Raw genomic sequence first — 24227 nt, forward strand, 5'->3', positions numbered from 1 at the left:
ATGGCTGTGGAGAGGCACTCTAAAAAATCCCATGGTGGAAACCACTGAAATCAATTACAAAGTGAATAAATTTGGCCCAGATGTTGTGATACAACTGAGCTGAAGGCAGGAGGGAGTTGGGATGAGGAAGAGATCCAGGAAAGCTGGAAAAGACATGGCTGGAGGCATTCAGGGCTTTGCAGGAGGGCTCTTCTCATCAAAAACCTCTTGCTTGGTGGCAGCAATGCCACCTGGTACCAGGGGAGCAGCTGGATTTGGAGACTTTCAGTTTCAAACTTGCACATCCTGAACGTGCCCCACCATGGAGAGCAGCTGGAAAATGGATGAGCTTCTGTGCAATTCCCTCTCTTGGAAGTGTTTTGTTATTGTGCCATGGTTGAGGACCACCGGTGGCTGTGCACTTGGTGATTCTGTTTACTTCATTGGTGATTCTGTTTATTTAATTGGATGTAATTCACTCCTGGAGCCCGAGCTTGGCTGTTGCTGGTGGTGGCCCCTGCAGGCCGGGGCTCTTTTCCCTTGCGAGCTCGCAGCACTAGATGGCAGTGTAATGGCAAAAACCTGCCCTGCCGGGGAGCAAAAGGCCAATTTCACCCCCAAAACCACCCGCGGTGGAACTTAAAATCTGAACGGAAAACAACCAGGCCTTAAAAACGCCTCTCCAAGCTCCTTTAATCCCACAGCAGGCTCCGGTCCCATAACAGGACAAGGTCTTCACTGATGACCCAGTGGCACAGGAGTGATGCCAGTTGATGCCACCCACAGGTTTGGCCCACAGCAGCATCACAGGCAGATCTGTACAGAACATTTGCTCAGGAGGTTTGGGTGAGGTCTAAAATGCAGAAGCACCAAAACAAACAAACATGACATTTTTCTTCAAAATGAAGCTCATAACTCCTTACTAGGATCATGTTTGGAGTTACTTTGCAGCCCTAGAGGTTATGGCAGAATAAATTAAGCTGTGGATCATCTCCTTTCATATCTCTGCAGATTCAATCCCAATTTTGTGGCCCCAAAAGGGGATTTAAGTGGTGCACAGGCTTGATGTTCTGTAGGGAAAATCCCATGCCATGGAAGCACATGGGGTGCGTGCATTTGTGTCTGTTTTCTCAGGTCTGGATTAGCACCCTCATTTATGACCAGGCCTTTAAAAAAAGGAGGAAAATGTCACAGTATAGAAAAATAAACAGGGTAAAAATAAATGGCAGAAGGACCACGCTGAACGTGGCCCTTTCTGGACGTCACCAAGACAGCTGCCGGCCCCGAGCGAGATCTGAAGGTCTTTGTTAGGAAACGTTATTGCTGAGATTTTCACTGTTTGGATTTCCTGTTTTTCCTCACTTCTGGACCCTTTAACTTTTGTAATCTAAGCAGGGTCAGCTCTGGTCATGCGTGGGGAAACAGGCTGGCTGTGAACAACAAGTGCTGCTGGAGGTGAGCGCTGGGGAGGGGCTGGAGCCAGCCAGGATCCTCAGCACAGGCTGCTCTGACCCTCTGGGCACTGCTGGCCAAAATCCTTCCCTGTCTGCATGAAAAACACCCAGCCTTGGTTTTGAAATGTTGAGTGATGGGAATCCACCCACTGGCCTTCAGGAGCTCCTGAAGGGGGGAATTGACTCTGGCTGATAAAAAAATGAGTGTCTTGGTTTTGGTCAAAACCTGCTTAGGTTTAATCTCCTTGTGGTTCTACGTGTTTGTATTTCTCATGGATTTTTTTTTTTTTTTTTTACAATTCTTTGATGCCCTTAGATAATGATATGCCCCAAAAGATGTTCCAAAAGCCATCATCTCCCAGATGAGATGTGAAAGTCTGACAGGAACCAACTGATCCCTCTCAAAAACCATAATATTTTTGGGACCTGCCAAAATCCATTCAGGTCTGACCATCCCCAAACTCCCCAGGCAGTGTTGGTGTCATAAATGCTTTTAGCAGTCCTGGGCTGGGCTGGGATCTCTGTGTCTCCATTGGCTGCACATTGGGACAACTTTCCTTGCAATAATTAAATCAAATTCAGCTAGAAGGGATGAAATGAAAGCAGTGTAAAAGTGCAGGACTGGAAATAAAGGTTTAAAAGTCCCCCCCACTTGTTGGCAGGGGATTATAACCCCGTTGTGGTAGGGGCTGGTGAGTTGCTGTGTGAAATTTTTTGTCACTGTGTAATATTTAACAGTTTCTGAGTGATCACAGCTGTACAACAGGGACAGGTGAGCCTGGGAGTAAATCCGTCTGTCAGCTTTGAGTGGAGTCTGAAGGAGCAACTTCCAAGGTGTGCTGGGCTCGTTTTCCCTCCTGGACACGCTTTTGGTGTAGGATAAACTTGGTCCTGTGTCACCAGCCCTGGGGCATGGCCAGGAATTCTGCTGGGTGCCATCAGCATCCTTCTTTTCCTTTCCACCATTCAATTTCCTGACTCAAACATTGATTTTGGCCAGTGGGGTCTGCTCTGGAAGGTGCTCTTCACATGGCTAAAAAGCTTCCTTCCCTTCCTGATTGCCCATGGTCCATTGTCTCAGTTATCCATTGGCTTTTCTCAGGGTCATGGAGGCACAGATCATCCATGAGATCTTCGGGACAGTGGATTCTTTCCAGCCCAACTGAAATTAGGTTTAATTGGGAAGACTTTCCCAGGGTTGGATTTATCCCGGGATTTCCACCCAACATTTTGGTTTTCACCTTCAAATCCATGGGTGTAACTGCTGCCAGGCTGGTGTTCAGGGCACCTCATTGATGGGGAAGGCACCTGGGGCTGTACCTGTGCCGTCCATGTAAGTGAGGATTTGGGTCTGTGGGTTGCTGGATGGGCAATGTGTGGTTCCAGTGAGGCTGTCAGGAATCTGAGGGTGTCAGGGCACACTGAATTATGAATTACTGAATTATATCTGAGCTCTTTGTGGCAGTGAAATCTTTCCAGCCACAAGAAATTAAGTTTAATTGGGAAGACTTTCACAGGGTTGGATTTATCCCAGGACCTCCAACCAACATTTTGATTTTCACCTTCAGATCTATAGGTGTAACTGATGCCAGGGCTTCTCATTTATGGGGAAGGGAGGCAGAGAAATCCCCTGGGGCTGTATCAGTGCTGTCCTAAGTGGAGATTTGGGTCTGTGGGTTGCTGGATGGGCAGTGTGTGGTTCCAGCGAGGTTGTCAGGGATCTGAAGGTGTCAGGACACACCAAATTATGAATTACTGAATTCTGTGTGGAGCGGGAAGACTCGGGGAGCTGCATTCCCACCCCTGCCCCTGCCGAGCAGGTGGACCGGCCGGCAGCCCCGTCCCTCCCACTCGCTGCCCTCCCGGCAGAGCGGCTCAACAGGACGTGGTGATTTACAAGGCCAAGGGCCAGCAGGAAATTCCGACCTCCGCCCCCCCGGAGGCCGGAGGAAGCCGGGGCAGCTCCGTGAGTGACTCAGAGCCGCTCCTGAGTCACCGCGGCCGCGGCTGCTCCGACCCCGCCGAGCCCCGCTCGCCCTTCCCTGGGTCTGCCGGCGATGGAGGGAGAAGGGGAGACAGAGTCGGTGATGAGAATCCGATTTTATTGTGGGATACGCTTATACAGCATTTTAGGGAGACTAGTAATGTGTACTGCAACGATTAGGTTAAAATCACACGCACAAACTTACGCAGATAACAACATCTCTTGCTTGCAGAGTTTAATGGGTGTGACCGTGCTCACAGGGGTCTGAGGATGAGGGAAGAGATGAGGATCTGACTCCATGGTTCACAAGGCTGATTTATTATTTTGTGATATATATTACATTAAAACTATACTAAAAGAATAGAAGAAAGGATTTCATCAGAAGGCTGGCTAAGAATAGAAAAGAAAGAATGATAACAAAGGCTTGTGGCTTGGACAGGGAGTCCGAGCCAGCTGGGCTGTGATTGGCCATTAATTAGAAACAACCACATGAGCCCAATCCCAGATGCACCTGTTGCATTCCACAGCAGCAGATACCCATTGTTTGCATTTTGTTCCTGAGGCCTCTCAGCTTCTCAGGAGGAAAAATCCTAAGGAAAGGATTTTTCATAAAAGATGTCTGCGACAAATGGGATTTTCTTTTTCTGGTAAACCTGTTTGACTGAATCTTTTTGCAATCTAGGTCTAATTTTCAAAGTTCCCTTTGCTTTTGCCAAGGCATTTTGTCTATCAATTTTCTTATGCTAATAAGGTTCGAAATACTCCCTGACTTGTGCACCCCAATATGGGTCCAGCTGGAATCCAATAAATCCAACCAGCTGGAATCCACTGGTGCTACTGGAGGAGGAAATGCGTGGTTTAAAAAAAAAATCCCGATTTGGTTAATGCTATTCTTTAATAAACAACTTATGGCAGGTGCCTGGCAGCTTATGATAATTAACGGGGTATTTGCTGGGATCAGAAAATGCGCTGAGCTGAACAAGTCTCTCATCTGTCCTTGGCTTGCTGCAGCGGGATGGGGTCATTGGCTGTCTGGCTGCAGATAATAAATCAAAGGGCTGCAGAAACTGCAGGAGAGAGGGCATGAACTGCCCGAACATTCAGCTCATTGTGGCAGCGAGCGCGGAGCTTTCCCAGCCACATTTTCGCTTCTCTCCAGCCCAGTTATTCCCTGCGGGCGGCTGAGCCGTCCGAGTAAACAGAGGTCACTTTACCTTGCCCAAACAATGACTTTGCTACAGCTCTGCCAGCTCTGAAGCAGCTCTAAAGGCTGCCAGGGAGAGTGGAGCAGGCTGGTGTGCTTGGGGCAGGGTTTGGGATGCTCAGGGATGCTCCTGTGGTGGCATCAGCTGATCCCTGAGGAAAAAAAGTCCTCGGACCCTGAGTCCGAGTGGACAGAGGTCACTTTACCCTGCCCAAACAATGACTTTGCTATAGTGAGTGCCAGCTCTGGAGCAGCCAGAGTGAGCTCGAAAGGCTGCCAGGGAGAGTGGAGCAGGCTGGTGTGCTTGGGGCAGGGTTTGGGATGCTCAGGGATGCTCAGGGATGCTCAGGGATGCTGCCGTGGTGGGATCAGCTGATCCCTGAGGAAAAAAGTCCTCGGACCCTGAGTCCGAGTAAACAACGATTTACCTTTCCCAAACAATGTTTTGCTACAGCTTTGCCAGCTCTGCAGCAGCCAGAGTGAGCTCTAAAGGCTGCCAGGCAGAGTGGATTGTGCTGGTGTGCTTGGGGCAGGGTTTGCGATGCTTGGGGACGCTCAGGGATGCTCAGGGACACTCAGGGATGCTCAGGGACACTCAGGGATGCTCAAGGATGCTCAGGGATGCTGCTGTGATGGGATCAGCTGATCCCTGAGTAGAAGAGTCCTCGGACCCTGAGTCCGAGTAAACAGAGGTCGCTTTACCTTTCCCAACCAATGATTTTGCTACAGCTTTGCCAGCTCTGCAGCAGCCAGAGTGAGCTCTGAAGGCTGCCAGGGAGAGTGGAGCAGGCTGGGGGTCTCGGGGCAGGGTTTGGGATGCTCAGGGATGCTGCTGTGGTGGGATCAGCTGATCCCTGAGTGGGGATGGAGCTCTCAAAGGAGCAGAGTGGCTGAGGAGGAAACAGGCAGGAGCTGGGGGAGTGGAGAAGGGATGACTTTCCTCTGATGTCAAAAATCCCATCATTCAGTGCTCGCCGTGGAAAAGGCGAGAGGAGAAGAATGTGGAGAGAGGGAGGGAGACAGGGAGGAGAAATGAAAGGAAAGGACAGGACAGGCTCGTTCTTCTCCTGAATCCCGTGGGCTGAGCTTGCCCTCCCTGGCAGGATGGAGAAATCAGGCTGGTCCCCAGTGCCAAGCCCTGCAGAGCCTCGCAAACCCCAGGGATTGTTCCCAACCCCATCCCGATCTGGACTTGGTTAGTACTGCCTTGGTGTGAACAATCAGGGAGACAAAAATTGTCCAGAAACTTACAGCACTTTCCACAGGGCTCTCTTTGCCTTTAGCTTTTATTTCTGGCAGTTTGAATTTCCTGCTCACTGTGGTCGTGCCTGATGCCCGCAGGATTTCTGCAGAAAGGAGCAGGGCTGGATGGAAGTGGAGAAGCAGCAGAGCTGGAGCTGCCCTGGAGCCCTGTCCAGGTTCCTATTTCTTCCTTCTGAGGGGCTGAATATCAAAAAGGTGCCAGGTTTTGTCCTTCATGCATTTTGCTGTGTGCCTGTAATTAGTTTCTCAACTGAAAAAGCTTTCTCAATTGGGAAAAAAAAAAAGAAAAAAAAAAAAAAGGCAAAAAAAAAAAAGGCAGGAAAACCAACCCCCCACATTTTTGGCAACGGGTTGTTTTTCTAAGCAATTAATTAAGAGCTGATTTTAAAAGAATTTGAATGAATCCTTCCACTCTGTGTCAAGCATGGATTTTGTATTAATCACTTCACTACTCGCTGGCTGAATAAGGACTGAAAAAAGATGCAGGGAGTAAAAATTTCCCCAGGAAATGAATCAGACGAGGAACCTTTGCCTCATCTCTGCCTCCTCCAAGTGAAGAAAGAGAGGATTTTGTCAATGGTGGGTCAGTTTACAAACGTGTCCTTTGCAGGGTGAGTCAGAGGCAGTGATGCATTTCACAGCAATGCAGCTGCATGCAGCACTGCATGGCAGCTAAAGAGAGCCAGGAGGGAATCTCTGTGCCCAGGATAGCCAGGAGAATGAAAATGCAGCTCTCACTGCCTCTGAAACCAGCATCAAAATTCCCTCTGGCTTCTGTGGGAGCAGGGAAATCCCTCGGGAGCTGGCATTTCCACTTGCTAAGGGAGAAATGTGGATTTTTGTGAGGTGGAGCTGGTGGAGGATGCAGTTTTTTCACTGGAATTTTCAGTGGGATCCGGTGTCCAGTCAAAGGTGGGTGCCCCCAGGTGGGCATCACCCCTTTGGGATAAAAATCAGGAGCAGGTGGGAGGCTCCTGTCTCCAGAGTTGGCTGCAGTACATCACAAGTTTTGAGTTTTCCAAAATGCTTTCCAAAATGATTTCCAAATGACAAATATTTATACTTTTTCCCCCCCAAGCACCAGCCTTTGTTAGTGTTAGAGCTGTTAAGGGATGTGCAAAAGCTGCTGTCGTGAAAGCACCATCAAGATTTGTTGTTGATGTTTTGGTTGTGGGTGAGATAATGACATTTAGCTGAGAGTCTGAGCTGAAATCTGAAAATTTTAATGGTTTTCCCTGGTGCCACTTTCCCCAGTGTTTCCTGAGACTGAACCTTGTTAAGTGTGTCAGTCCCTGTGGGTTTGGGGTTGTTTTAGTGGCTTTTCTGTAGTTTTCCAGGCTGTAGCAGTGTTCAGGCAAGAGGGTGAAATGTTTGGTGGGTCAGTGGTGAGATCACAATTTATGCTGGCCGAGATTGGTGTCCTAAAGAAAAATAAGAGGAATAAGAGGAATGTGGGGATAATAAGAGGGATAAGAGGAACGGCTGAGATGCTGCAGGTCTTTCTTTGGGATAATGCTCATCCTTGGAAAGATCTGTAATTAAATCTCAATTTAATGTGTGTTTATCAGTGCAGTTTTTCAGCCTCTTGGCTCAGACCATCCCAGTCTGCAAATATCAAAGTGGCAACACTGGGCAAAAAAAATCTTGGGAAGGAAGTGGAGAATGGCAAACCTGGAGTCAAATTTAAATTTTTGAAGTGCTTGGCCAGCACTTTAACCACGAATCATCTTCTCTTTAGGGTTAAACGTTTCCTCTTAGGAAAAAAAAAAAAGAGCCAGAGGCTCTTGATTATCCATGCAAAACAGGCCAGGGCTTTGATTTGTAAGGTTTTGTCTGCCACACTTTTAAACGGATGAAGCTTAATTTAGATCCCCACAAGAAAAATCAAAATTGGACGGCGGAGACACAGCCCCACTTTCCCTCTCTTATCCCGAGGCATCATTCCCCACCCTTCCCCTTTTTCTCCTCTCCCAAAAAAAAAAAAAAAGATAAAAAAAAAGAAAAAAAATCCCAAAAAAACCCCCTCACTTTGAACGGAACACATTTGGGGGATAGGGGAACAATTAAAGCAATGATGTGTGTGCTTCAAGGAGAAAAGCGAGCTGCGGTAGCTGTGCTTTGACAGGTCTTTGGAGGATTTCAAGGAAGTTACACCCACTTCATTCATGATAATCGGCTGTTTAACGCCGAGCAGCTCGGTGTTATGAATGAAAAGGGAGCGTGTTTTGGCTTGCAGAACAACTCGCAAATCTAATGCTTCACTCGTCAAATAACCAGCCACGTTCACCAAAAAAAAAAAAGGAAAAAAAATTAAAAATCTTAACTTCGTTCTTGAAATTAATGGGAAAAAATTCCTGCAACACCTAAAGGTGCATCTTCTTTTTTGTAGGGATCCAAAATGTTTTGCTTCCCTTTGCCATGTTTGTAAATCTTTGTGGCTGGATGAACTGGGGGAGAAAATGCAGCCTCTGCTGGACTTTGATGCAGCTAAAACCAGGTCCTGGTGGCTTTTTGTGCATTTGATCAGAACACGCTGAGTTGTTGGATTTCCCATCCTTTTAGGGGCAAAATGAAAAGAGAAGGGAAGAAAGAAGGAATAAGTTTTGATTTGGATGGATTGCAGAGGGTCTGTGGGCTCATTGATTAGGAGTAAATCAACTTTTTGACTCATTGATTAGGAATGAATTGATTCCACAAATCCAGCTCAAACTGAAGCTGGATTTGTGGAATATCATGATTCCCTGGAGCTGCCATGTGCCTTCATCCCTTCTGCTTTATAGACTTGGCTGTCACCAGTGAGGCTGTTGGAGGTCAGGATATGTTGAATTAAAGACAAAAATACTTTGAGGGACCTTTTCTACCTTCCCTTATTCCCGGTTCTTTGGGAATAAAATTCCTTTTTTTTTTCCTTTGGAGGAACAACGTGCCCATCCATGGCACTGCCTCCTCCAGCAGGAGGGAAGGGATCTGTGCCTGGGCAGGAAGGAATGCAGCTCCTTTGATCCCATCAACACCCACAGGTGCTTGCAAAACGTTTGTCATGGAGCTGAGCTGAATCTTTGTTAATTGGAGCTGAGGAAGGAACGTGTGGAATCATTGGGGTAAAAAGTGCCAGCTGGGATGGTTTAAATTCGAGCAGAGGTTGACAAAGCTTTAATTGGTGAATCCGTCCAGGGCTGGGCTGTGCTTGTGGAGATGACCTCTCACTGAAAGGGGAAGTTTTGCTCAAAAGAAGCAAAAAAAAAAAAAATCAATTGGAGCAAACACAACTCCAGCTGATGATCTTCCCTCTCTGGTCAGCAGCTGGGAGCCTCAGATGAAGGTGGGGTGGGAAAATGAATTTTCCTCGTTGCTTTAGCACTGAAATAATTCCCAGAACAGCGTTTGGCTCAAGGCAGGACCTCCCTGCAGCCCTTTCCACTTAAAAGTGGGGGAAAAGGGAATTTTGGGCAAAAAGGGCTGAAGGCAGAGGTGGGTTGGATGGAGCCTGGGTGGGAGGAAGAGTGAGCATCTCTTCTTCATCTCCTACACAATAAATTAACCCTTTCTTTCTTCTTTTCCTCCACAGAGCCGTGTTTGGGGGTAGCCAAGACCTGAGCAGATCCTTTTTCATTTCCACTCCTTTTCAGGGTGAGTGAATCCTCTTGTCTCCACTCCTGCTGTCGTGTCCTGTGCAGCTCCAAAGTGTGACTTGAGGTTCAGAGGAAAATCTCCCTTTTCCTAATCTTTGCACTGATAACACAGAGCTTAATTTAGCAGCAGTCAGGCAGAACATTTGGATTTTGTCATCCATTTCCAAAACTATTGTTGGCTTCTTATTCCTTTGTTTCCACACACCACCACCCCCAACTCGTTTCAGATTTACATTTTCTTGGAGGTGCCAAAAGATAAGGTAATGCCAACTTGATGATTAATTAGCTAATACTTTCCTCTGCCCTGAGATGGAAAGCCTTTATCTGAGTCACCTATTAATTATTATTTTATTTATTGGTGCATTTGAAGGGACTCCAGTTCTGCCCTTTTGAGAAATTTGGGCAGGAATTTATAGGAAGAGGATGAAAGAAAGCCAAAGGAACTTCAAGTTGTTATCAGAAAAAAAGAAGTCTTAATGTTGAGATCAGGGTGCTTTTTTTTAATCTATATTTTGTAAACCCTGAGCAATATCAGAGTTTTATTGTCAAAATCACTGGAAATACAGAGTTCTGAGGCTTTCCAGCATCCTTAGAGATGGAAAAATCAATAAAAACCTTGATTTTCCAGAGGCTTTGGGACTGGCTCAGCTATTCCTAAGCTCAGCCTACTTGCCTGAGCTTGGGAAAGTTGTGGGTAAAACTCACCTGGGGCGCTTCTGATGTGGAAGCTTCCAGAAGCTTGGTGCTGGTGCACATCCCTTTGTTTTGGGAGCTGGGAAGAGGCTGCAGATGTCTCCTCCCAAGCCAGAATCTTTCCAGTGGGATATTTGGGATTCGAGCTGGAGCTCAGACCCAAGGAATGGTCATTCAAGGTGCCATAAATGCATTAACACAGCAGAAGGGACGTGGAGAAGTTTAATTAATAATGATAAAGTTTAATTTAATAACGATAAAAAAGGCGCAAACCGGGGTTGGATAATGAGGATGAATTTATTGTGGGTGAGTTTGGTTACCTCATTCTCATGAGCTCATGATGAGGAATGAGGTAATTTTATGGCACTGTGAGAACCCTGCCCCTGGGCAGGAATGAATGCCAGGCACAGGGGAGGTGCTGCACAGCCAGGGACAATCCAGGAGGACACCAGGGAGGGACAATCCAGGAGGACACCAGGGAGGGACAATCCAGGAGGACACCAGGCAACAGGAAAAGCTGCAGAAGAGTCCCAGGAGCTCTGTGCACAAATGTGAAACACCCAGGAAATCCCTTTGTAAACCTTTGGGGTTGTCTTGGTTTGCAAAGCCAGGTGCCTGCTAAGGAAGGCAGGAGCCGCCCCTGAAATGGAGAATGTGAACCCTCCCCACCCCTCTGAATTGCTATAAATTTTAAATTAAGGGGCTCTCAGGCAAAAATATGGGAGCAGGGAATAACAGTTCTTTAATGGGAAGAAAATGAAAGGATAAAATAAACAATGCAGTAAACCAAAACAACAGTGCCAGAGTCAGAACCCAGCCTGACACCCTGTGGGTCAGGTGTTAGCAGCAGAACCATTGGAATTGTGGCTCAGCCCTCCTGCAGTGTCAGGGCTGGTTCTGCTGGAGCAGGGATCCTGGAGAAAGGTGCAGTCTCTGCCTCTGAAGATCCAGGGCAAGAGGCAGCTGCTGTTCCTCTGGAAATCCAGTGCAGAAGCCGTGCTGGTGTTCCAGAATCTCCAGATTCTATCCAGGCAGGAATGCTTGGCTGGTGTTCCAGAATCTCCAGATTATATCCAGGCAGGAATGCTTGGCTCCTCCCTCTGATCTCACATCTCCCAATGGGATGCTGCAGTTCTTACCACCTGTTATCAGCAGGCTTTAAGGATGAGCTTCAAGGTCCCTTCCCACCCAAAACATGCTGGGATTCTCTAAACCAAGCAGAGCAGAGCAGTGGGAAAAGACCAAGGAAAAGAGAAGGATGTGCTGCCCATCCAGGCTCTCAGCACCTTCAACACTCAGCTGTCCTGACTCTGCACAGCTCCTGCTAAAGCTGTGGGGAAAGAAAGACCGAATTTTCACAATTCCAGTGGGGAAAAAAAAAAGGATTTAGTGCACTGAAAATTGCCCACTGATGTGCTGCCTCTGGCACTCACCTGGCAAAGGGGAAACCTGGGCTCTGCTCCCTGCTCCTGTTTAAAAAATCAGCAATTAGAATGCACAATCAGCCCTCAAAGCTATAATCTCATTAAAAATAAGGGTTGAAATTAAAGAATTCACCAGTCCAAGCCTTCCTAGGGCCACTGGGGGAAGCAGGAAGGGAGTACCTGCACTAAGAGCTGCCTCTGCCAGGACGTGGTTATTCATGCAAAGCAGAGGAGCATCATGCAGGCTGGAATTCAGCACTCAGACACTCCTGCAGCCTGGCTGGGGCTCAGATTTCCTGCAGGAAGGGAGGGAAGCAGAGCAGGCTGTCCCACATCTGAGGTGACCACAGTGAGACACGGGAGGGAAAGGAGCTGCTCCCACTGCCTCCCACTCCTCCCTCATCCTGCCAAACCCAGCCCTGAGAGCTGAATTTCCATCAAATCCCAGCATGGCTGGGCTTGGGAGGGAGCTTAAAGCTCCCATTAGAAATATTAGAAATATTAGAAATAGAAATTTGAAATATTTTATTAGATTATTAGATAGAAATTAAAATATTCTGTTAGAAATATTTCTGTCCTATAAAAGGACACCTTCCACCATCCCAGGCTGCTCCAAGCCTGGCCCAGTGTGGCCTTGAGGACACCCAGGGATGGGGAGCTGTGCTCTGAGCAGTTTCTCAGCGAATTGCCCTCTCAGGGAAGAGCAGTGCATCCTCCCTGCAGGTCTGGAGAGGAAGAGTCAGGTATGGCTGTGGCACAACACCTTCATGGACAGCATCTCCTGTCCAGCTTTGAAATGGAACCCAGAGCTCCCAACCTCTGCCTGCAGCCTTGAGGACACCCAGGGATGGGGAGCTGTGCTCTGAGCAGCTTCCCAGTGAGTTTTCCACTCAGGGAAGAGCAGTGTGCATCCTCCCTGCAGGTCTGGAGGGGAAGAGTCAGGTGTGGCACAACACCTTCATGGACAACATCTCCTGTCCAGCTGTCATTGAAATGGAACCCAGAGCTCCCAGCTTCTCCCTGCAGCCCAGAACTGAAGGCAGGAGGGGCTCAGTGCATCTTTGAGCCCCTGGCTGTGCTGCTGGCAGTGCTCTGCTCCTTTCCATCCCTGTGTTCTGTTCCATTCGCCGCCCCCCTTCCCACCCTCCTGCCACAATGGGCTCCTTCTGCCGTGAGTCTCCACTCAGACACTGCTGGCTCCTCTCTTTGGGATGCCTTTCAGTGGGAGAAGAGGGGAACCATTCCCTGTTCCCAGTGAGAAGCAGCACTGGCAGCCTGGGTTATTTTGTCGGACGTGTGGCTTTAAGTGACGCCTTTGCCATCTGTTCCGTCTGCTAATTATGAATGCAAAACAAACGGAGCCCACAATTGCTTCATTTAGAATAAGAGAGATGGCAGTGACCAAAACAGTTTTATTTTAGTGTCAGATGCTCTTTTTATTCCTCCTGTCTCTTCCTAATCCAAAGCAGGGCTGGAGCTCCTCTCCCTCTCCCAGTTTGCAGCAGTGGGTGTTGCTCTGACAAACAGGACCAACTCCTGCATGCTCAGCCTTGAGGGCTTTAAGGGACAATCCCACAAGAGCAAGGAAAAGAGAAACAAAAATCTTCATTTCCAACTGATTCCAGCTTTTTTTTTGGTTTCAATTTAGTTGTGCTGCTCTCAGAGCTGCAAAGAGACAGTCAGGGTACCTGCAGAGGGTTTGCCAGCAGCGTGTGAAATATTCTGTTTCCCCTCCCCACAGAAGAGTTTTGCAGGCATGATGAGGAGAAGCAATGATGTTCTCTGCTGGGGCTGTGTCCAGCAGCACAGGACAATCCCACAGGAGCAAGGAAAGGGAAAAAAAACCCTTCATTTTCAGTTGATTCCAGCTTTTCTGTTTTTCAATTCCGTTGTGCTGCAGAGAGACAATCAGGGTACCTGCAGAGGCTTTGCCAGCAGCGTGTGAAACCCTTCCTCAGCCTTTCCACCTCTGGTTCCCCTCCCCACAGAAGAGTTTTGCAGCCAGAAAAAAAGAGTTTTTTCCCCAGGATGGGCGGAAGGAAGGATGCTCTCTGCTGGGGCTGTGTCCAGCAGCCCAGGAAATGTGGTTTTTCAGCTTTTAGTTATGAGTGAATCATCCTCGAGGTTGGTGATCCATCTCCTTTGGTGGCTGGGCTGTAAGGAGCCCCCTCCATTTATTCATTGGGTGCTGCCAGCTCTTTAACATTCCCAAAATTGCTGCTGACTTGCTCCAAACCATGGGAAATCATGGAGGTACCCCTGGCAGCCCAGATTGATGTGACCTGGCTTGGGAAAATGGGCACTCTCCTTCTCCTCCTTCTTTCCTTCCCCAGCCATCACTCTTGCTGTGAAAACCAACAGAGATTTAATTGTATTTTTTGGCTGGCTCTGTGTTGAAGGGCGCTGTGCTGGAAGTGTTTTTATGCCTACTAAAGGCATGTTCTGGACAGTAGAAGACCTTCCGCTTTCCTCCCCACAAATCTCCATGAAAACTTGAAGATTATTTAAAATCTTTAATTAAAAAAAAAAAAACAAAAAAAAACCAAAACCAAAAACCAACCAAACAAACAAAAAACAACAACAAAACAAAAAAAAAAAAAAACACAAAAAACCCCAAAAAACAACAACAAAAAAAAAACAAACCAAAAAACCCCAAAACTTAACTGGTATGGACAATAGAAGATCTCCCTCTTTCCTCCCCACAAATCTCCATGAAAACTTGAAGATTATTTAAAATCTTTAATTAAAAAAAAACAAAACCAAAAAAAACAAAACCAAAAACCAACCAAACAAAAAACAACAACAAAACAAAAAAAAACCCACAAAAAACCCCAAAAAAACCCAAAAAACCAAACCAAAAACCCCAAAACTTAACTGGTATGGACAACAGAAGATCTCACTCTTTCCTCCCCACAAATCTCTGTGAAAACTTAAAGATTATTTAAAATCTTTAATAACTAATTTTAAAATTATTTAAAATTAGTTATTCTCACTACCATCGAGTTTTCCTAAAGTTCCCATTCAATTTTTTTTTTTTCCCCCAACTGGAATGGAGTGGCAGGGGAGACTCTGCCAGTGAGAAATTGTATCTGAAAGGTTCTCCCTCCCCATTTCCAGCTCCCAGCGAACTGCCCCAGCCCAGCTGAGGCAGGAATGCATGGAAGGCTCTGCCAGGAATGCCCAAACCTGAGATGGAACCCAGTATGGGCTGAGATCCCAAACTGGGCTGGGTTCAGCTGCAATGGAGCTGAACCCATTTCCATTTCCAGCCCTGAGCTGCCAGATCAGGGTCCTGCCCCGGCCTGGAGCCACCTCTGCTGTAGAAATGATGGGAAATGATTCAGGAGCTCGCAGCACGAGGGTTAAAGGTTCTGCTGGTGTCCCAGGCTTGAGGGATGATGTTGTGGTTCAAACATTTGGACTGGAACCAGGAGATGCGAGAGAAATTCCAGGCTCTGGTGGTCACTTCCTCTGTCAGCTCCCGGAAATCTCTGCTGCTCCCTTTGCTCCCATCCTCGGCCTGTGGCAGGGCAGGGAATTGAATTGATAATCCAGGGAATTTTCTGGAATCCTTCAGTAGGGAATTGAACTGATAATCCAGGGAATTTTCTGGAATCCTTCAGTAGGGAATTGAACTGGTAATCCAGGGAATTTTCTGGAATCCTTCAGTAGGGAATTGAACTGATAGTTCAGGGAATTTTCTGGAATCCTTCAGTAGGGAATTGAACTGGTAACCCAGGGAATTTTCTGGAATCCTTCAGTAGGGAATTGAACTGATAGTTCAGGGAATTTTCTGGAATCCTTCAGTAGGGAATTGAACTGGTAATCCAGGGAATTTTCTGGAATCCTTCAGTAGGGAATTGAACTGATAGTTCAGGGAATTTTCTGGAATCCTTCAGTAGGGAATTGAACTGGTAATCCAGGGAATTTTCTGGAATCCTTCAGTAGGGAATTGAGCTGGTAATCCAGGGAATTTTCTGGAATCCTTCAGTAGGGAATTGAACTGATAGTTCAGGGAATTTTCTGGAATCCTTCAGTAGGGAATTGAACTGATAACCCAGGGAATTTTCTGGAATCCTTCAGTAGGGAATTGAACTGGTAATCCAGGGAATTTTCTGGAATCCTTCAGTAGGGAATTGAACTGATAAACCAGGGAATTTCTGAAATCCTTCAGTAGGGAATTGAATTGATAATCCAGGGAATTTTCTGGAATCCTTCAGTAGGGAATTTGATTGATAATCCAGGGAATTTCTGAAATCCTTCAGTAGGGAATTGAACTGATAATCCAGGGAATTTCCTGAAATCTTTCAGTAGGGAATTTGATTGATAACCCAGGGAATTTCTGAAATCCTTCAGTAGGGAATTGAATTGATAATCCAGGGAATTTTCTGGAATCCTTCAGTAGGGAATTGAACTGGTAATCCAGGGAATTTTCTGGAATCCTTCAGTAGGGAATTGAATTGATAATCCAGGGAATTTTCTGGAATCCTTCAGTAGGGAATTGAACTGGTAACCTAGGGAATTTTCTGGAATCCTTCAGTAGGGAATTGAACTGGTAATCCAGGGAATTTTCTGGAATCCTTCAGTAGGGAATTGAGCTGGTAATCCAGGGAATTTTCTGGAATCCTTCAGTAGGGAATTGAACTGATAACCCAGGGAATTTCTGAAATCCTTCAGTAGGGAATTGAACTGGTAATCCAGGGAATTTTCTGGAATCCTTCAGTAGGGAATTGAATTGATAATCCAGGGAATTTCCTGAAATCCTTCAGTAGGGAATTGAACTGATAACCCAGGGAATTTTCTGGAATCCTTCAGTAGGGAATTGAACTGATAGTTCAGGGAATTTTCTGGAATCCTTCAGTAGGGAATTGAACTGGTAATCCAGGGAATTTTCTGGAATCCTTCAGTAGGGAATTGAACTGGTAATCCAGGGAATTTTCTGGAATCCTTCAGTAGGGAATTGAATTGATAATCCAGGGAATTTCCTGAAATCCTTCAGTAGGGAATTGAACTGATAATCCAGGGAATTTCCTGGAATCCTTCAGTAGGGAATTGAACTGATAATCCAGGGAATTTCTGAAATTCTTCAGTAGGGAATTGAACTGATAATCCAGGGAATTTCTGAAATCCTTCAGTAGGGAATTGAATTGATAATCCAGGGAATTTCTGAAATCCTTCAGTAGGGAATTGAACTGATAACCCAGGGAATTTTCTGGAATCCTTCAGTAGGGAATTGAACTGGTAATCCAGGGAATTTTCTGGAATCCTTCAATAGGGAATTTGATTATTATTAGATATAATTATTAGATATTATTATTATTATTATTATTATTATTATTATTATTATTATTATTTCCTAGATATTATTTTTTTTCCTAGATAACTTGGGATTTCTTTTCCTTTCAGCTTGTTCCAAGTGGCAGGCAGGTACAATCCCAAAATATTTGCTGGAGGGGAAGCAACTCTCAGTCCCCCCCTGCAAGGATTTTATCTCTCCTTTAAATTCCCCAGTTGAAAGCAGGGGTAATGACACTTGCAATGATGATAAAATGGAACGTGGCTGCATGGAGTAACGCTTAAAAATAATGATACACCTCTAAGTAGGTCTTATAAAAGGAAATCTTAAATAGCTCCAGGGAAACAGATGCTTTGGGGGACTTGGGGATAAAAATAGTGGCTTCCAATTGGCAACCAAAACAGAAATGCAGCCCCACTCAGTCAAGCTCAGCAGCAGAAATTCCTCTGAAAAGCTCAGGGCCCCAAAAGTGGGAAGGTGTGGAAAGCACCGGGTGCTGCACCTGCGCTGGGGTTTAGCATCTTTTTGCCTCTTCTGCTTTTCACCAGAGAGCCACGGAGTGGTTTGGATGGGAAGGACATTAAAGCTCATCCAGTTCCTCCCTGGCACCTTCCACCATCCCAGGCTGCTCCAGCCTGGCCTTGGGCGCTGCCAGGGATCCAGGGCAGCTCTGGCAGGGAAAAAATAATATCCAGGAAGTAATAATATCTAAAAATATCTAGGAAATAATAAAACTGTTTGGAGGCATCCACAGAGGAGATAAATCCCCAGAAAAGAAGGAGAAAACCCCACTTAAGTGTTCCTATAATGTGGAGTAAATGCAGCTCAGGTCATTTAATTTACCTGTGCCAGGGGAGAATTCCTCCCCAATATCCCAACTAAACCTCCTCTCTGTCAGTTCAAAGTGATTTTTCTTGCTATTTCTCAGCTTTCTCCCCACAATGGAGCCTTCCAAGTGCCCTGTGCAGTCGGGAGCTTTGCCCAGGGCTCCTTTTTGGGGCTGCTCAGGGCTTGGTGCTTTGCTAGGATGGGAAAGGGCTGAGGCAGCCCCAGCAGAGCTGGGGGTTTGTGCTGTGCAGGGTGAGGTTTCAAAGGGCAGCTGCAGGTGGCTGTTCAGGGCCAAAGGCAGGGGATGTTTTCCTGCTCCCCCAGGGGACAGAGGAGTGTGGGCAGCCCCAGCCCAGGTACCAATTCCACTGATTTTAAGTTGAAATAACTGGGATTTCATGGACTTGAGGATCTGTGGCTTGATCCCGTCTCCTGGCTCTGCTGTGGAAGTGAAAATCTCCTTCAAGAACCCCTCAAAGCTCATTCCAGCTGTTTGTCCTTCCTCAGCCCCAGCAACCCCTCAAAGCTCATTCCAGCTGTTTCTTCATGTGTGGACCTCAAGGCAGGTGCCTCAACCTCACATTTTTGGGTTTTGGGACAGAACCACCAGGCTGTACAAAGGAGTTGAGCAAGATGAGGAAAGGGGAATGTTTGTTTTGTGTGCTTTGGTTTAACTCAGAGAAACAAAATCCTGGTTTTGTGAGGATTTCTGCTTTTAGGGCAAACGCTGAATCTCAAATGAACAGTTTTAACTTGTTGGTTTGGTGTTTTTTCTTTCAGATGGGCTCTCCCAAACCAAGAGAAGCAGTCAGGTGAGTCAAACCTTGATCCCGACTCCCAACTCATGGAATATTTCTCCTGCCTGGGGTGACCTGGACAGGGAACCCCCCTGAGGCTGAGCACAAGGAATTCCCTCTCCTGTGCTTCTGTCCTGGGTAGAAAGCAAAGGTGATGCTCCCTGGGGAGCTCTGGGTTCCTGTTGTGGGATTTGCTGCCTTCAGGACAATCCCTCACGCCGAGAATCCCAGATTTGACGGGACTTTAAATCCCACCTCATTCCAGCCCCTGCCACGGGAAGAATTTTCCTTGGGAGCTGCAAGTCCTCCTGAATGCTGAATGCTCCAAGGCACAGCCCACGAAATTGGCTTTTCCCACGTGTGCTGCTGCTGCTGGTTTTGTAGATTCCTGGGTTCCTCGTGTGAGGATGGAAATCCGCATCTCCCCCAGCGCAGGGCACAAAAGGAGCAGGAAAAGCAGGTGCTGAATGATCCCTCTGAGCTGCCCATCAGCAGGAGAGGATTTGAGATGGGCAAGAGAGGGAAGGAGGGCTTAAAGAAAGAGATGGATTTCCTGCATCCAAATCAAGGAACAACCAGAAAAAAAAAAAAAAAGAAAAGAAAACCTCACCAAGTTTAATCCTGTCCCAGACAAGGTCAGCAGGCACCACACACAAATAGCTCAGGCTTTGATTTGATCTGTCCCTTCCTAAAAGTGGAAGGTGAAAATAGTACATCCAGGAGCGTGCTTTGGGAACAGGCAGGGGGGGAACCCGAAGGGAGGAGGGAAAAACAAGGTTGTTTAATGTGGATATATGGACATAATGTGGATATACGGATATAATGTGGATATACGAGGACAGCGTGCTGGGAGAGCGGGCCCCAGCGTCTGGTGGGTCGGACATTGTTAGATCTGGCAGGGATTCAGACATCTGCCAGGGAAAGGGGCATTTTGTCAGCAGAAGCGGGAGAGGAGAGAAAGGCAGAGCCGCAGCGAGAGCCTCGCAGCGCTCCCCATCCACCCAGAGACCGCTCCCTCTGGAGAGCTCCCTTCCCAGGCTGGGGCTCCTGTATTTTATATTCCGCAGCCAGGTCCCCGCCCCCAGCCCTCCCCACCCAGCGGCGCCTTTAACTCGTTCCCTTTGGAAGCGGCTCCGGAGCCGCGCTCCGCCCGCAGCCCCGTGCGAGGCCGGGCTGGGCGCTGCTGCAATGGTGCCGCAGTGCTGCGTGCTCGGAATGCCAGATGCAGCACGGGGGGAAAGGCCACAAATGTGCCTGCGTTCCCAGTTTACACCAGGTCTCCTTAGCAACTTCTCTGATTATTTAATTTTTTTTCTCCCCCCCCCCCTTTTTTATTTTTTTCCATACGTGTGAGTGCAGCGGCGTTGTCCCAAATCTCCAGCGAATAAAACATTCCCTGAGTTTTTTTCTCAGTGTTGTTTTGCCTTTTCCTTTTGTTAAATTAGTGGCTTCATTTTGATTTTATTTTTTTCCCCCCCGTGTGTACCCTCGGAGAAGGATGGCAGAGGGGCTGGGGGCACTGGGATAGTTTTTATTGTGACTTGCCCAGAGTTGGTTCCTTTCCAGTTGTTCACATCTCAGCATGTGGAATTATTGTGCTTTCTCCCGATTTGCCACAGCATTGGCACCAGCCTGACATTGTTACTCATTGGAATTGTATTTGGAGCCGGGCTGATTTGCTTTTAATTTTTTTCTTCTTTTTTTTATTTATTTATTTTAATCACCCGCATCTTCTTTCTTTTTTTTTTTTTATTTTTTTTTTTTTATTTCATTTCATAACAACCCCTTTGATTTTCCAAACAATATATTTAACAGTCTGTAAAATGGAGGAGAGGAGGGAAAAAAAAACCAAAAAACAAAACCAACCCACCAGGGTGAGAGGACTGTGGCAGTCTGTCCCCGAATCCCATATTCCCCTCCCCGTGCCATTTTTTTTTAGTTGCCTCCTGAAGAACCCCCTCCCTCCCCATAGGAGGGAGTGGCCTTGTAGGGATCAAGGTACGTTGGATTATTATTATTATTTTTTTTTTCCCCCCAGTTTCTGTGATACTTTATTAATAGCATGGGGCAAGAGAGAGGCTGAAGGGTGGGGAGAGCAGGGGAGGAGGGTGGAGAAAAGCAGAGTTCTCCTCCAAGCCCTGTACCTCGAAATAACTCAAGGGGAAAAGAGTTGCAGCCTCACTTGAGTTGTTTCAAAATCTTCCTGGGTGCTTTTACTTTTTCTTTTGCTTCTATTTTTTTTTTTTAATTATTATTTCCAAGGGGGGGGGGTAGGAAAAGAAAAAAAAAATAAAAAGAAGAAACTGAGCCAAAAAACATTTTGAAGGCTTGATCTTGGCTTCTATACAAACAGATGTTGCCTGTCATTCCGTTGTTAAGCAGGCAGCAGATTGGAGCAAGCAGCAGCAGTTTAGGGGGAACTGCAGCAGAACTGCAAAGTGGGAGATACAGAAATGCAGAAATATATTTTTCTTTTCTTTTTTTTTGGTTTTTTTTTTTTTTTTTTTTGTTTTTTGTTTTTTGTTTTTTTTTTTTTGTTCTACAGGTAGATATTTTTCCCCTGGAATTACCTCTAATTACAACACGTCTCTCTTCAATTTTATTTTTTTTTATTCAATTTTTTTTTTTTTTTTTTGTCGTGGGCAAAACAACCCCAAAACCAAATGGAAAAGCAGTAGGAACTTCCACCCAAATGCAGCTATTTTTTTTTTTTTAGGGCTGGTTTTGAGAGCTTTTTTTTTTGGTGGTTCTTTCTCACACGTGTAGGGAAGGGGGTTCTGTTGGAAATGCTTTGGCATTCTCGGTAAGTGAACGTTTGCCATCACTCAGGTCAGGGATTTCAGGGATTTTGGGGTTTTCCTTGCTGCCAGCCCTGCTCCTGGTGCTGGAGGTGCAGCTGGGGAGCTCCAAGGCCTTTCTGTCTCCTCTCCAAGGTTTGGGAAGGCTGCAGGACCAGAACCTCGCTCTTTGTCCTGCAGAAATTCTCCCGGAGCTCTTTTGTGCTCTGCCTGTGGGTTTCATCCCCTCATCCTTTTGATGCCCTCAGATTTTTTCCTCCCCGCTCCCTTTTTCACTTCTCCCCTCTGGTTTAATCTCTGCCTGGCTGGGAGAAGAGAGGAAACAGCAAAACTCAGCGGGCTTTGAGCCGAAGGAGTTAAAAGTTTCTTGGCACCAGAGCAGCAGTTTAGCAACAGATCAGTTCATTTAAATGAAAGAAATCACAGCCCCAGCCATCTGATTTTGAAATTTCACATCTTCTGCTTCCACTTTAGAACAAAGCTTCTGTTTTTCCTTTCCCCCTTTTATTAATTCACGCTGCTCTTGTTCTAGACTCGGTGGGTTTGCACAGAAACTTGGGATCGGGCTGGGTTTTCCCTGGAAATGTGAAATTATGGGGGCGCCTCCATCACCTCCTGCACACCCAGCAGCTGCTGGCAGAGCTGTTTGCACCTCTCTCTCTTTGTGAGCTGGGAGCAGCTCCCATTTTTGGGATAAAGGCACCTCAGCCCTGGGGAAAGGAGCAGTGTCCAGCAGGGAACTGAGGAACCGAGCGGGGATTTTCCCTGCCCACGTCTGGAGTTTGGGACTCAGGCTGGATTTTCCCATTAAATGTGAAATTATGGGGGCGCCTCCATCACCTCCTGCACACCCAGCAGCTGCTGGCAGAGCTGTTTGTGAGCTGGGAACAGCTCCCATTTTTTGGGATAAAGGCACCTCAGCCCTGGGAAAAGGAGCAGTGTCCAGCAGGGAACTGAGGAACCGAGCGGGGATTTTCCCTGCCCACATCTGGAGTTTGGGACTCAGGCTGGATTTTCCCATTAAATGTGAAATTATGGGGGCGCCTCCATCACCTCCTGCACACCCAACAGCTGCTGGCAGAGCTGTTTGTGAGCTTGGAACAGCTCCCATTTTTTGGGGTAAAGGCACCACAGCCCTGGGAAAAGGAGCAGTGTCCAGCAGGGAGCTGAGGGGCCGAGCGGGGATTTCTCCTGCCCACATCTGGAGTTTGGGACTCAGGATTTTCCCTTTAAATATGAAATTATGGGAGTGCCTCCATCATCCTGCACACCCAGCAGCTGCTGGCAGGGCTGGGAACAGCTCCCATTTTTTGGGATAAAGGCACCTCAGCCCTGGGAAAAGGAGCAGTGTCCAACAGGGAACTGAGGAACCGAGTGGGGATTTTCCCTGCCCACATCTGGAGTTTGTGTCCCTCCAACATCTGCAGCACCAAGTGGTGGCTCAGGGTTCCATAATCCTGCACTTTATGGTGTACACAGAGCATAACCCCCATCATGGTTTCAATATTCCGGCCCAAAAGGATCACAAACAACTTTTTTTGTTGCTGTTTGTTCATTTAAATGCGCTCGAGCCTTGGCACGGGTCCCGGGAGTTTTGTTTCTACGTCAAGGAAAATGAAATAAATCAACTCCTCGGCGGTGGAGTTGGGGATTTAAAAAATAATAATGGTTAAAAATTTTTTTTAAAAAAATTAATTAATTAAAAAAATAAAATGTAATAAAGGAAAAAAAACAGGAAAAAAGGGAAAAAATTAAAAAATTATCTATTGATAAATTATTAAAAAAAATTAAATTAAATTGAGTGGCTTACGCTGAAGGAATGTGTTTGGAGGGAGTTGGGACCAAGAGGCTTTTCCATGGAGCTTCTTCCCAGTGGCATTGCATCCAAGAAAGGCCGGCATGTTTGGGAATGGGTGAATCCTACCACGGAAAAAAGGGGGGAATCCTTCTGCTCCCCAATCCCACCATCCCTGCACCCCTGGATGAACCCTCAGTGGGGAGGAACGGCCTTGAGGGGATGAGAAATCGAGGTGCTGGTGCTGAGAGGGGGGAGAGGCACCGACCTCCACCTCTGCCGTGGCTGCTCGTGGCTCTGGCTGGGTTTGGGTTTTGTTCTTCCCTGCTCTCCTGGCCAGCGTCGGGAGCCGGCCCGTCCCCCTTAATATTGGGAATATTTCTGTGGGTGTCGTTGTGGTTACATCACAGAGCTCTCCTTCCTCATCTCCGTTCTTGTGCAAAATTCAAATAATTCCCCCCCTCCCCGACAGCAGCTGTGCATGGGGTTGGGGTTTTTTTTTTAGGGTTTTTTTTTTTTTTTCTGTTTTTTTTTTTTTTTTTTTAAGTTGCTCTTTAACGTTGCGAAAGGAACAATAAAATGAAAGGCAAAACCGGCATCTTAAAACTTGGCAAGTGAAAGCAGCTTGGACTGGCAGCCAAGAATCCTGCTGTGGTGCAAAAAGAATAGCATCCACGGAGCCACCACAACCCGGGGCTTCTCCTCTTTTCACAATCGCGCCGGCACCGAGAAATAATTATTCCTTGTATCAGTGTTAAAAGAGTCAACAAGCTTCAAAAAGCTTGCTTGGGGAACGTCCTCCAAAGCAGGTAACGATGCTCCTCTTTGATTCTGCTTGCTCCAGCTGGAATTTTGGGGTGAGGATCTGGAGAGCAGAGCTAATCACTTGCAGGAGTTGGTGCGGGTCGCTGACTGCCAGGGAAGGCGTTCGCCTCGTCCTCCTTTCTTTCTTTTCCTGAATGGATTTGGTGGGAACAGCACTGGCAAACTTCTGGAGCGGTTGTGTTCCCAGGAATGTTTTATTTCCACGTTATTGTGGGGGGGGTTGAGCCAAGGTGGAAGACGGGAAATAATCATCCA

General features: G+C 46.8%; 1 long non-coding RNA gene across 1 annotated transcript in view; it reads left to right on the forward strand.

Annotated features, from left to right (window-relative positions):
- LOC118695783 (uncharacterized) overlaps positions 1-24227 on the forward strand; it is an 83540-nt gene that overhangs the window by 30665 nt on the left and 28648 nt on the right. Inside the window, exons 4-5 of the long non-coding RNA XR_004981584.2 lie at positions 9453-9514; positions 18538-18569. This is a non-coding gene — a long non-coding RNA (uncharacterized LOC118695783). The remainder of the gene's footprint in view (positions 1-9452; positions 9515-18537; positions 18570-24227) is intronic.

Source organism: Molothrus ater, chromosome 22, assembly GCF_012460135.2.
Source record: "Molothrus ater isolate BHLD 08-10-18 breed brown headed cowbird chromosome 22, BPBGC_Mater_1.1, whole genome shotgun sequence".
Lineage (NCBI taxonomy): Eukaryota > Metazoa > Chordata > Aves > Passeriformes > Icteridae > Molothrus > Molothrus ater.